This window comes from Theobroma cacao, chromosome 5 (assembly GCF_053813885.1).
Source record: "Theobroma cacao isolate CCN51 chromosome 5, ASM5381388v1, whole genome shotgun sequence".
NCBI classification, from domain to species: domain Eukaryota; kingdom Viridiplantae; phylum Streptophyta; class Magnoliopsida; order Malvales; family Malvaceae; genus Theobroma; species Theobroma cacao.
This window is the reverse complement of record NC_142643.1, coordinates 9,179,485-9,195,028: the sequence shown is the minus strand read 5'-3', so window position 1 is coordinate 9,195,028 and position 15,544 is coordinate 9,179,485.

Below are 15,544 nucleotides of genomic sequence, written 5' to 3'. Positions count from 1 at the left end.
GTCAGTTAAAATCCTACTACACAAGTATACGTATCGAATAGATAGTATATTAGCAAGTAGAGTATCGATCCCACAGAGAATTGATTTAAAATTTTACTAAGTACTAAAATTAGAACAATTTAATCTTATCCAAACACTCAAAATTAATTGATCAACTAAACTAATTAACTAAAATTTAAACCAACAAGAAAAATCAAAAATAATAATAACTAAAGAAATTATCAAATCAAACAAGCCTAAGATTACAATATCCCTCACACTTCATCTAAATCTTACCTCTCTTCCTTAACTTATTTCAATGGGTTGAATTGCTAACCTAGAGTCCTAAATTATTTATAAGGGTCTCCTAACTCATCTTCTAAAAATATTTATTTTAACCAAAACACTATATCCCTATGTGAATTGAAATTAAAATAGATTCATTAAGTTCAGGCTCTAATTTGGCTACATATGGCCTATAGGTATATCTCTATCCTATACGCAAATCAATTAATATGATCATATCCTATCCCAATTTTACTCTACACTAAACTCCCTTTCCCAAGTTTGTTTAGGTTCCTAGATCAATTTAATTGGAGGCCAAGCAATTAAAAGCATTAAGAACAAATTGGAATAAACAATTCAAATCTCATTAAAAATAAGTAAGAAAGAGATTAAAAAATTAGATTACATGTGAGTTCAATTACAATCCTAGAAAAAGAAAATTAGCTACTCATAATTGCCAAATAAAATACCATTGTATAAAATTCAACCATTGAAACTAACAAGAACAATAAAAGCCAAGGAAGAAAACAAAACAATACTTGCCACCTTGATCTCCAAATTTCAGCCTCAACTTCTAACTTATTGAATCTCCAAAGGTTGTCTCTCTAATGTTGTTAAACATATCCTATTTATACTAATAAGCTTAACCTAAAGTTCCTTAAGCTGACCTAGGGTTTAATTGGGCTTAAAAGTGTAATGAGAGGCCCAAAAAATCAATTGTCAATCTTTACAATTTTCCATTCCCGGCACAATACGTCCAACCATTTTCAGATGCGATTTTCTCTATCTTCGAGGCAGAACTGGGTAAAGTGATCTCATGAAAGTTGTAGCTCTATCTCTTAGATTTCCAATGGTCTAAGAATCGTATTATTGGGAGTTTTGTAACTCGAGTTATGCCAAAAACACTAAAGCATATGCAAGCAGACTTTCGGGTCTTTCAACATCTCACATTCCAAATTAAGCCCAATTCTTTTATTCCTAAAAAAATATAAAAACTAATAAATAATACCTAAATTAAAAAGAATAACTAAATTAAAAAGAATAACATAAAATTAAAATAACTCACTTGAAAATAAACTAATTATAAAAACAACTAAAAATAAATAAATTATAATTGAAAATTGAGGACTTAGCTAATATTTAATAACGAAATTGGTCTAAAATAATTCTATAAAATAGAACTAGAATCCAATCTTGTGCCTAAGGCCACTTGCAATCTCCTCCAAAATTAACTCGTAAATTATAGTCCTCTGTCAGACACTATCGTTACTAGGACACCATGTAGTTTTACAATGTCATTAACGTAAATTTGGGCATACCAAGCTGCTCTATACTTAGTCTTGACTAGTAAAAAGTGAGATGACTTAGTTAGCTGATCAATTATCACCCAAATGGCATCATAACCACTTTTAGCTCATGGTAAACCTGTCATGAGTCCATGGCTACATGTTCCCACTTGTAAAACCCGACCCTATAAACACATATCATGACATACATGCACTGAGTAGCATGTTATTATGCTAGGAAAGTCCCTAAGAATATACGAAACCCGATATTGTACCTAACAGTACACTTGAATTGATTTAACCTGGAACTTATTCAAATAGGAATTGTAGGATGAAATTTAACATTTTATAGTCAAGGAATGACTAAAAATGATTGTTCGGAGTTCGAGGGTTCATTTGGGGAAAAATTGAAAATTTTGATGATCAGGGGCAAAATCGTAATTTTGCCACCCACGGACAAAATTTGAGATTTTGAGAGAATTTAGATCAAATTTGACAAATTGGATAATGGTATGAGTATAAGGGATGAAAAATATGTCTATGGGCAATTTTTCAATTTTTTGGAAAAAAATGTAATTTTTCACTTTTACGGGGGTAAAAGTGTAAATTTTAAAAATTACTCCACCAAGACTTTGGATAAGTCTGAGAATTTTATCTAAGCTATGGATATGTGGGACAAGTGTATGGTGAAAATTTGGAAACAAATGGATGAAATTTTAAAAATGGGCCAGTGGGAAAGTGACACGTGGCATTTTTTTAATGATATAATATTATTTTAATGAAAAGTCAGCCCATTTAAACCCCATTTTAAGTGCTGGCAGGCCATAAAAGAGAACAAGAGAGAAAATAGAGAGGAAAGGAAGAAAAAAAGAAAAACCAAAGAGAAACAAGAAAATTCAAAGGGGAATTCGTGTTTTTCGTCCGTTTACGTGTCTAACGGTAAGCTTTTTCGACTTTAGCTTGATTTCTACCTTTCTTATGCCTTTGTTTCCATTTAGCATGCTTGAGGAGAGAGATCTAAAAATGACATCAAGGGCCGGATGAAATTCTAGGGGAGAGATTTTGAAATTTTTAGGTTTTGATTTTTAGTTAAATTGGTAGTTTTAGTTAGTTAAATGAGTTTAGAAATTAAATTGGGCAAGAAAGCATTAAATTTTCACAATAGCCACCCTTGGCCAAATCTGCAATGAGGTACAATGATGATAATCTGATTTTTATTCTAAGAGAAATGAAGAGAAAATGATGAAAAATGGTTAAATGTGATAGAAAAACAAAGTGGAAAATTAACCGAGTTCATGTCCCATTTTTGGCCGAATTTTCCAAAGAAGAGAGTGAGCTGATTTTGGTGATTTTAGAGGAATATTGGCTGATAATTAATGGTTAGAAATGTTGGAGAGAGAATGGGACAATTTAGAGCTAAAATGGAGCACGTTAGCAATTTATCGAGTAAAGTGCCAAAAATAGGTTAATACCGCATTTAAGCCATTTTTGGCTATTTCATTTCATACCATGCATTAGTATAGGATTTAAGTCAAATATATAGTGATTTAGCATTAATGTGATGAATTGAGTAAATTTTTGCAATGTGTCTAGGAGAAGAGCCTTCCGGTAAAGGCAAGAAAATCGTACCCGACGAGTAGTTATCGGGGCACCTAAAAAAGCAATTAGTTTGTACAAACAGTGAGTAAACCTATTATTATTGTGAATTATCTAGAGTTATTTTAAAAATGCTCTTTATGTATTTTATGAAACGAAATGAGATTAAAACAGGATTTTTGATGTTTTAGAAATAAATGTGACAAAAAATATATATATTGTGTTGATTATGAAATTGAGTAATTGGAGGCTGTTAACTGTCTTGAAAATTATATATTTTCCTATGAATGGCTTATGAGATATAAGTATATGTGGCTATATTTTGTAAGTGTATTGGGAAATTTATGTAAGTTGTTTTTACTATGCAGGCTGGATAAATAAATAAAAGCTACGTTATACTGTCGAAATTTTATTAAAATTGGTGGGTTAGTCACTGCAGTGACGGGTTTTCGTGGACTGCCTATTAGAGGGGCACGGTAAACCCGGTTATATAGTTACTCCGGTTGTAGAGGCGAGGAGGGTAACTCCTGGGGTAGTATTAGAGCTCACTTCACGTCGAACCCCCACGTGAATGTGTAACTCGGCCAACTCCAAGGAACGGCTTGGTTTAAAAATAAAAATGTGTTTCACATGTAAATGTTATAACAATCTTGGCGGACTCGGTTAGATGCCTCGACTAAGGTATCCCCAAGGATTAGTTTTGGCTTGAGCCTTGTTTTTAATAAAAGACATAAGCCTTAACAACTGTTTTGGTAAATTACAAATATTTTATGATTTAAGAAATAAATTAAAACATTATGAAATGGTTCGTAATTTATTGTTTAAACATGCCTCCATTTTACTCGCCTTTAGATATTTATGATAATGTTTGTTTACTCATTGGGATTGCAAAATCCCACCCACCTCCTTTCCAAACATTTCAGGTCTGTGGTAGCTTGTAGATACCCTATTTTGTCGAGGATTCCAGTTGACATCTCTACCACACAGACAGTAGGTTTCTAGCACCAACATTGGGTGTATTTTGGGCCACTTGTCATTGTAACCATTATTGTACATTATAACATAGTAAATTTTTGTATGTATGAATTTATTTTACTTACACATTACAAAAGATTTCTTACACGTGTTTCTATAAATATTGTTTTATATAAAAATATTATATTTTAATCAACATTTTGAATAGTGATATTTGTCTATAAATCCTTTAAAAAAAATTTCTTTCGATTTATTTGAGCCGAAAACGACCGGTAATTGTTTTAAATGGAATATTTAACAACGATTGCTCACAGGAAAGGAAAGAAACTGATATGTAAGCCTTGCAGGGTTCCGGTTGGCATTCCGGGTAATGAGTGTCAATCGGGACATCGTGACGGTTGTCATGGGCCCGAGGGAGGTTCCGGGTCGTGACACTACTTCCACTCAAGCATTGGTAATGGTTGCAATAGTCCCAATGGTCTCTGATGCTCAACTTTCACTTGCTAGCAAGTCAAACACTTAGAGACATATTCGGCCACATCTCTCTTTAATCTTGACCACCAATACATAGATTTCAAATCGTGATACATCTTGGTGGCTCTAGGGTGTATAGCATAGGCTGCCATATACGCCTCTTCCAAAATCTCATTTCTCAAATTGTCCATATTCAGCACTTAAACTCGTGATCTGGGTATTCTTAATCCTATCTAATATCATTGGTCAAACTCTAAAGTGTGCCAACAAGGCATTCAAGTGATCAATCTCTAAACACACTCCCATATTGCCCAAATCATACAAACTCTACACCAAAGGTCGTTTTTCCATAGTCACATGTGCTAAACTCCCCATTGACTTCCGACTTAGAGCATCTGCTACCACAATAACTTTGCAAGGATGTTAAAGTATGGTACAGTCATAATCTTTTAATAACTCTAACCACCTACACTGCCTTATATTCAAATCCCTCTACTGAAATATATACTTCAAGCTCTTATGGCCTGTATATTTCGCATGTCTCTCCATACAAATAATGTCTCCAAATCTTTAAGGCAAATATGATTGTTGCCATCTCTAGATCATGCCTTTTTAATTGTCATGAGGTGTATACTATAACTCTCTCGAGTTGCATCAATACATACAGTAATCCAACCTGTGATGCATCGCAATACACGGTGTAACCTTCGGATCCATAAGGCATGCTTAACACAAGTGTAGAAGTAAAACAAGCTTTAAGCCTCTGAAAACTAGCCTCGCATGCATCATACCAATCAAACTTAACTCCTTTCTGAGTCAGTCTTGTCAAAAGAGATGCAATCTTAGAAAAATCTTACATAAATCGTCTGTAATATTTGGCTAAGCCTAGAAAACTTCTAACTTCTGTTACAGACGTTGATCTTGGCCAATTCTCCATAGCTTCCACCTTGTTAGGATCTATTTCCACCCCTTACTCAAATATGACGTGTCCTAAAAAAATGACTTTGCTTAGCCAAAACTCACATTTTGAAAACTTAGCATACAATTTATGCTCTCTTAGGGTCTATAGCACAATTCTTAAATGTTGTGCATGTTCCTCTAAACTTTTAGAATACACCAATATGTTGTTTATGAATACAAGCACAAATTTATTCAAATACTCCCGAAAGACCCTGTTCATCATATCCATAAATGCTACAAGTACATTAATGAGTCTAAATGACATTACTAAAAATTCATAATATCCATAACGTGTGCGAAAAGCGGTCTTGGGTACATCACATTCTCTTATTCTCAATTGGTGATACCCCAAGTGTAAGTCAATCTTTGAGAAACACATAGCACCTTGCAACTAATCAAACAAGTCATCAATCCTTGAGAGTGGATGTTTGTTTTTTACAGTGACCTTATTCAATTTTTGGTAGTCAATGCATAATCGAAGACTACAATCTTTTTTTTTCACAAATAGCATTAGAGCTCCCTAAGGTGACACACTTGGACGAATAAAACCCTTATTTAATAAGTCCTCAAGTTGCCCTTTAAGCTCTTTTAACTCAATTGGTGCCATTCGATAAAGGGTATGGAAATTGGCTACATACCCGAAATCAAATCAATCCAAAATTCAATCTCCCTTTCAAGAGGTAATCCAGCCAATTTTTTTAGAAATACATCCGGATACTCACCCACTACCAGTACAAAATCCACACTCTTTTTTTTCATTGAAATATCTCTTGTCATCACCAGACACCCTTGTCCTTCTTTCCTTGGCATTGGTCTGGCAGCCAAATCTTATACAACTTCCACAGGCAATGGACTACCATGCTCTTATATCACAAATGAGGATTCCCTTGGGAACTTTAAACTTCACCAATTTGCGATAGTAGTCTATCTTGGCAAAACAGAGGGCTAACCAGTCCATGCCCAAAATCACATCAAAGTCCAAAGTTAACAACAGCACCAAGTCTACTAACGTATCCTTATCCCTTATGCGGATCACACATGATTCGTACACATACTCTGCCACAAATATCTCTTTTAACGAAGTAGTCAAAATCAGGAGTTCCTCCATGTTACTACAAAATCGATTTAATTTCAGCACAAAGTTTAGGGACACAAAGGAATATGTTGATCCGAGATCAAACAGAACTAATGCTTCGGTACCACATATAAGAAGTGTACTTATGACCACTACATTAGAAGTCTAAGCATCTTATGGTGTCAAAGTAAATACATGTGTTTTACCTCCTCTTTCATTACCTGGTTGTTTTGATCTACCACGAGATGATGAGGCTAAACCCTTACCTTTGTCACCTCTGGCATTCCTTCCAATATATGCCATTCTAGGTAGGGTAGTCGTCACTTGTCTCACATAACCATGCTCACCCTCTACTATTTGGCTCTGTATTAGGCAATCTCTCATTAAATACTCGAACTGACCACATCCAAAACATAATCCCACTGCCATGTGGCATGGTCCACCATTTGCCCTACCACAATAATTATATGAAACACCCCTCTGTCTTGAGCCCAGATTAAATGCTCTACTAGACTACTTTCATCTAAATGGTGGGCTAAACAAATCACTATTTCTTGGTAGCTTGTGCGTAGGAGTAATCCCCTCACGACTTTGATAGAGTATGAATGTGAGACTTCTAATCACGCTAGAATCTTTTTTGCCCTAATGTCTTTGTGTCCGAGCTTTTCGACCCCTACCTCTTTCCATTTTGGACTCCATCCTCCTAGTTTTAATCATTCTAGCTGCGTCCACCACTGTCCCATATGAGGTAAACCTTTGAGTGGCCAAAACCCTAAAAAATGGCACAATTAGTCCTCGAATAAACCTCTTGATCTTTTTCTATTCAATTATGACAAAATCAGGAGCATATCTTGAAAGTTGGGTGAAGCAGACATCATACTCCGTTACCATCATGTATAGGGCATGTTTCAAAGTCTCAAATTCTTGTACCTTTGCAGCTTTCATGCTCCAAAAAAGAAACAGTCTAGAAAAGCTTTGACAAATTCCTCCCATGTTATTAGAGATGACCCTGATGGTCTACTTCTCTTAAGTGTAATAACCATATTCTGGCTACATCTTTCAATCAAAAACACACCAATTCCACTAACTGATGTGTGAAGCATCCCAAAGCTGAACAAATACAATCCATGTCTTCCAAAAACCTTTGTGGATTTTCCTTCGCATATGAACCAGTAAATGATAGGGGCTTTAGTTTCATAAAATCTACCAAAGTGACCTCAATAACCCTTCTCTAGTGTTCGCACTAAGGTACGTAGTCCGGATTTTGCAAACTAGAAACAACCCACTCCTCGAATGGTGCCTTATTTCTATTACGGAACTTCACAAATTCGTGAGCCCAACTTTGCAACCCTGTTGCCAAATCCTTTAGGGTGACACCTCCTTCTGTAGGGTAGTCATCCCCGATTCCCACATTCTGCTCACCAGTGTACATATAACTTGGTTCTGCAATTCGAGTACGTCCCATTACTCTACTCTTACCATGACTCTTTGACGTGGACACTCGTGGTGGTTCCATAGGCTCATCCAAGGCATCTTGCTCTCTCGTAACCCTTGAGGTAGCTCTCGTCTTAGGTAGCATCCTATACTAAGAAGAAGCAACACCATGTTCATAATCATAATTCCAAAATCCAAAAAGAAGGCTTACTAAATTTTTCTTTGGGAGTTCATACAACCTTATTTGCATAATTAATGCTGCAGTCACCAACCATAAACAAGACTCTATACTAATTCCTGACACTCCACTAACAGAAACAATTTCACTTCAGGCTCTCTAACCTTGGTGCTCTAATACCAACCCAGCAAGTAAGCCCACTAGACCTAAGCAAGTCTCAAAGTTCACAATTACATAACACATAGCCAAGGGATTTCATAACCAAATATTCATAAATAAAATGTAAGTTCCAACATAAAACATTATCCCTACCATATACTTCATACAAATATTCATAAAGTTTCAACATATCAACCCTTGCACAAGTTCAAATGGCACATCATGCCTACATACATTGAAGCCAACCATGTGTGGAAGCTTGTGACAGACTCAACGGAGTGAAAACATCAAAATAGAGACTTACAAGATGCCAAAATTGGTCTGTCGAAGGATGACCTTTACCACGTAACTCTGTGGCCTATTTATCTATACATGGTGTACAAATGGGTGAATACTATAATACTTAGTGAATGGTGTAGATAAACAAAATCATATATAAATATTGCACACTCGGTGCAACCACATAATCCCACAAACATCTCCAAACGTAGGCCATATCATTATCCCTAAATCTTCAATGTGAGGGCATATCATCACCCTCAATGTCTCCAAAGATCATCACACATATCCTTAGGCTTACCCTCGAAGCCGATCAAAGTTATTCACATTATTCTCCTTGACACACTCTAGTCGCCAAAGTATCACATCATTTTCATTTCACATTTATCTAAGCCTCTCATGGCTATCTAACGTCATATGCAAATCAAATCAACGAGTGGTCCTCCCCAAGACTAGTCAAATCACACTTAGTGGCCAACCAGTGAAGAATCAAATCACACTCAGGGCAAAGTCGTTGGGGGAGAAATAGGTTATGTGCATGTCAAAACAACAGGCAGAAAACAATTTATGCATAGCACCGAAGCAGCTAGCGGAGAATCAAATCATTGATCGAAGTAATTTCTTGACATCAGCATCACCTAGAGTAATCTCAATGGATGACATCAAAGCACTACAAGCGAGAATCACAAGCATGATTAGTATCACTATCCCTACTTACCACCATCCCTGTAGGCACACACATAGTCATAGAAGGGTGAAACTCCACTCCACCACAAATCAGATCAACGTCTAGAATTCATTCCTCAGACGAAAACACGAATCCACAAATAAGGCCATCATGCCTTTATCATTCACATTTTCCTCATCGACCCTCACTTCACATTTATCTAGCTTCAATTGTCTTTAAGCTCGGTTAAGTTCTAAGTGTCTCTAAATCTCCAAGGCATCATTTAATCAAATCATCTCAACTTATCATTCACCTAGGGTAATTTACTTCTAAGGGTTCATTATAGCATCTAAACATCCTAGTCTAGACACACACAGCATAGGCCATCCTTGTGGCCTATATCATAGCACACAGTCATGCACGCTTCGCATATATACATATACACATATTGTTCTCAAGCCTAGGTTCATTCTTCTAGGCATACATATTTTATTCTAATATCATGGCAGCGCATCTATCATGCGTCATACATTACATGAATTCTATTTAAATCCACTTACAGTGAAAAATTTGAGGTAATCCCACCACCTAGCTTAACTTGAGCCTCCAACCATCCTTTAGCTCACCAACACATCCAATTACTTCATTTCCCCCTTAGAACACATCAAACATCCAATTATTAGTTAAATCCTGATTTTTGAAAAAAATGCCAATTTTTCCACAATTAACCAAATCTTAGCAATCCAACTATTTTAGATGAATTTCTTCATTAGCAAGCTAAACCCATACCTTAGAAGCTGGATTGAATAAGTCTTAGCTCCAAATTCTCCAATCCAAACCAAAAAGGGAAAATTACCAAATCTGGAGAAAATCATATTTCGAAGTTATTAACTGATTAAATTCATTAATGAGCTAAACCCATACCTTAGAAGCTGGATTGCACAAGTCTTAGCTCTAAATTCTCCAATCCAAACCAAAGAGGGAAAATTACCAAATTTGGAGAAAATCGAATTTCAGAGTTATTAACCAACAAAATTGAAAATAATCGGTAAAAATGTTAAATCTTACCTCCAAGTGTTGGGATAAGCCCTGCAGCCAAATAGGATTGGTTAAGGGCTGATTTCAATCATGCAACAATATCATTCATGTTGAATGATTTGAGGTTTTCCTTCATCAATAAGACATCAATTATAATGAGTTATAAGTCTAATTGGATGACGTCTATAAGATTAATATGCTTTGCAACGGAACTGTAATAGGTTACAGTTATGAGATCCCTATCCATCAAAGCATAATCTCAAAATGTTCCTGGTTGATGTATCATTGAGATTGGACATCAATGATGCTTAGAGACCAGTATATTCTATGTTCTTTACTTTAGAAGTAAGCAATCGACCTCATAGCTTGAAGTATAGAGATACTTGAAACTAGAATATAGGTGCTTGCTTAGAATAGTAAGTTCACTAAACTTGACCTGCCATAAGAAGTACATTTGGTACTTCACTCAAATGTTTATGCAATACTTTTCATGTGTCAGTTGTGTAAATACTCCCTAGACATGAGACACCAGGTTGTGAAAGGTTTTGGCTAAGCTTGGTAAAAGCCATTGTAAAGCTTAGTGAAAGGTTGTGAATTTCACTGTTCTTAGTGGATTGATTGGAAAATCCTTGGTTAAACAATCAAGGTACTGGATATAGGTCTTGGACCGAACCACTCTAAATTCTACTGTGTTATCTACTCTATTTTTGTTCTCATTTTCATTCCTTCTTTTCACTTGCATTTGTTCCCACTTAGAGCTAATTTTTGAAAGAGCCAAATTGTGCTATTCACCCCCCCCACCCTCTTTAGCACATTTACTTGGGACCAAAAATTTCCAAATATATCAATACATCTATAAATGTATCAATAGAATTCCTCCAGAACACCCCATATTGTTCTTCCTGACAAAAATGTATCGCTAGATGAGGGTATGTATCGATACATTTTTCCCTATAGGTAGTTTTAAGATGCTAAAACTTTCAAAAATCTAAGTTTAACACCCCAAAGTCATTCCCTATTAATATCATAATTCAAATCATTCATTTAACTTAATCTTATACACATAAATCCACAAACATAACATCAAACTTAGATCAAAATCTCAAACTATGGAATTTATCACATATTTCCTGAAAATTTACCAAAGTGTCCATTTATCTACATATATATCCTCAAACACTTGGCATACATAACATATCATCCATTAACTTAATTTACATCAGAAATTGGGGGTGTTACAATTTCATAACTCAAGTCAAGTTTGATAATGATCTACATTGTGTGTTGACATAGTTGAAATCTTTCTTGAATATGCATGTGAATATTGACTATGTCTTCTTTGAGCTTTTTTGTATACATGATCTAACAAGTGGATGCACATAAATTGGTCACTTTAGCTTATATGTTACCTATACATGACTCGGATTCTCAAATGAAGTATAACCTATAGCTTGGGTTGGCAATGAATTCCAAATGTGCTTAAAATAAATATTGATTTCTTGAATCTTGACAATTGGTATTCATTGATGCTTGGATCTTCACTTTGAAAATATTCATGAGTTGAATGCTTTATTTTCAAGATTTCCATAATGATTAGAATCACTCATGAAATATAAAAAATAGCATGTACCTTGAATTTCAAATCTTCCATATTTTTTTATAGGAATATTTCTAAATATTTTTGAAAAATTGTAATCATGCTTGGATTTTGCAATCATGATTAATGAAGATAACCATATCATTTCTTGTAACCATGCTATTGCTTACTTGATCATAATATTCTCTTACATGATTGCAACAAGTGCAAAATGCATTAGTAATGCTTCATTGATAATGATATCTTCTTGATGTGAAAATTCTCCTTGAATTGTTAGTTTCATATATAACTTGGAGAATATTTCTTGAAATGCTTGCTTAACAATGATTTGGAAGAATGTTTGCTATATGAAAAATTGATGATGATTAAGAGTGGTAAATGATGATATTCCTTTGATATGGAATTTCTCTTTAAGTTGCATTTTCATATGAATTTGAGAATTCCTAGGAAATAATTTATTAATATTGCTTGGTAATACTTGCTTGATGATGATGATGATGATTGAGAATACATAATGAATGCTTAATGGTACTTAAAGATGGATAATGCTTGATGAAAATTGAGAATGCTAAATAATTCTTGATAAGTTATGCATGTAGGAAATTAGGATGATCCTCGCTCTTTTTGAATTAGAAATGTTTGAATATGAGTGTATTATGGCTAAATAGGCCTAGATATATAATGTATACGTGAAATATTATGTTATGATAGTATCCCCTCACTGAGTATTAGATTTCTCACCCCTCTGATGTACCATGTGTAGATAAGAGAAACCATGGGCTTATGTGGCAAGTGTCGTCGATTAGATGAACACATAACTAGAATCTCATAGGTCTCCCTCTCGTTGTGCCACTCTGTTGAGTCTATATAGGCCTTCCGCCTTCCAATTTGGATAGTTTGTAAAATATGCTAGGCACAATTTACCATTTGAATTGCATAAGGTTTGTTATATACGAACCTGATTTGTGGCCAATGTATGGCCATGGAATACTTGTATAGATTGTGATCTAGGGATAATGTAATATATCTAAATTTTATTATGACTATTTGCTTGTTAAATCCTTTGGCATTTGAGTTGCATGATTTTGGATTCTAAGGCATACTCGGGTCTAGTGGGCTTGCCTACTGGGCTCGTGCGTCGATCACGAACCCCCAAGTTAGGTTGTGACATTGATCTTGTAAAACTCTACCAATTCTAACCTCACCGAAACTTCTTGAGGATGCCCTATCAACATTAAATTTCAACCAACCCAGTGGTGGAGTCATCCACACAATATTTAGTCTTACACCTTTCTTATTCTGACCAAGTTTCACATTAAACTGGTAACAAATATATCCTCAATTCCTACAATCAAGTTCGACCACTTGGATTTTACCCATATTGCAACCCCGCAATTTAACAAGCCATACAATTGTAAGACATCCCACACTTTGTCATTGAAGAACACTTCATTAAGAAACAACCACAAGAACCACGTAATTGCATAAAAAGCAAGTAGTCAGACATTTAGTTGTTCACCAGTAGCACACATTGATCACCACGACATAAAAGACGCTTGTGGACTACTCTATGAAACCCAACTAATATACCATTCTGAGCACCTTAGGTTCCAAACTTTTCAAGATTCAATACATATAAAAAAATAAATCCTTAACTGTTTCTGGATTCTGTTTGCACACACACATACAATCTGTTCATTACTAATCAGTCCTCTATTTGAAAGCTCAACATTTATAGTTGTATTTTCCCACAGTAGTTCCCACACAAATACTTCAACTCAATAAGCTGCAAAACCTAGCCAAACCTTTTTTCTATAGTTCACTATTCTCACCATTAAAGTTTACTGCAAGCTTACAAAAAGATTTGGAAGATGTAGCTTTCTAGATTACCCCATCTTGCAAACCTTCACTCGATGTGTATTCTCAAAGATAACTCCATTACCTTGTCTAACGTTGGAATTCCCACCTAAACAATTTTTGTCGTAATTCGATCTTTTTGCCATCCATTATTAATCCATTCCCCATAGTCACATAACTAACCATTTTAATTAATTGCTAAAGCAAATAGTCAAGGGAGCTCTCTGTGAATGATCATGCCATCCAACTATGCATCATGCCAAAAAGAAATTGACTTTCCATCATTTACACCTACAATAACCCCCAAGTTAGTTGAAACCTGAAAAAAAAATAATTTATTAGTAAGCATAAGAGGAGATATGATATTTTTCCAAATATTTGATCATTTACAAGTGACTTTAGGTTTATGTAACAGGGCACATGGATCATAATCATTCTTGACTAGCATGATTTCCTTTGACAGACTATCATGTTCATTACCAAACCTCCACAACCATTTGGTAAGCAACGCCCTATTCTTTATCTTTAGATCAGTTAACCCAAGGCCACCTATTTCCTTGTAGTTACAAACACAATCCCATTTAACATTACGAACCCCACCATTCTATTTATTCTTAATCCAAAGACACCTTCGCTGAATTTTAGTCAGCTTATTTTGAATTCCTAAAGGAATTTGAAACAAGGACACATAGAAGATTGGAAAATTGCTCAAAACTGATTTTACGGGGAAACTTTGAAGAAACGATTTTCTCAACCAGATCATGCCAAAATTTGTCACTTGTAACTGTTAATGTCAAGTATCGACCAAGATACAAGAAGCATTGATGCCTATTTTATTAAACTAAACTCTGTTTGGGAAGAATTAAAAGTCTTTAGGCCTTTGCCTCATTGCCGATGTGACAATTGCAACAGCTCCTGCTTTCAAGAGTTCATAAATCAATATGACAAAGACGTTGTTTTTAAATTTCTTAATGGGCTTAATGACTCGTATATTGCATTAAGATCCCAAATAATCTAAATCAAGCCTTTTCCCAAATTGGATAAGACTTAGAACATGGTATTTAAAGAAAATACCTAAAGATCTATGCATATTTAGTCAAAACCCTTCCTTGAAGCCTTGACAGTGGCAAATTTTTCTAATGTGAAGAAAAGAAATAAAACAAATCTGGTTTCTACATTTTATGGAAAGAAAATACGTGTTAAAAAGAAATGTTATCAATGTTAGTATAAGCCCTACAAGCCAATCTGTGGTTGAATGGAAATTGCATTTTTGTTATATTCATGTATGACATTTTGTTATTCATAATTACATTGACGTAGTTCTTTATCCAAAAGTTGTGATTTAACTACTATTTATACTTACGTAGATAAAACCCATGGAACTATATATATGCCTTGTAAAAGAATTGTATTAGGATACGATTATGAGATCTTTATGCATAAAGCATTGTTCATAAAAGTTCTTGATTATATTATTGAGACGGGGCATCAATAATGCTCAAAGATCGGCACATGCTATTTTCCTTACTTGTGAGTAAGCAACCGCTCAAATAAGTTGAAGTATCGAGATACTTGGAACTAGCATGTGTGCGCTTACCATGGCTGAGCAAGTTCACTAAACATGACTCAACATGAGAAATGCATTGGTATTTCACTCTAGTATTTATGCAATACTTCTCATACGTCAGTTGTGTAACTACTCCTT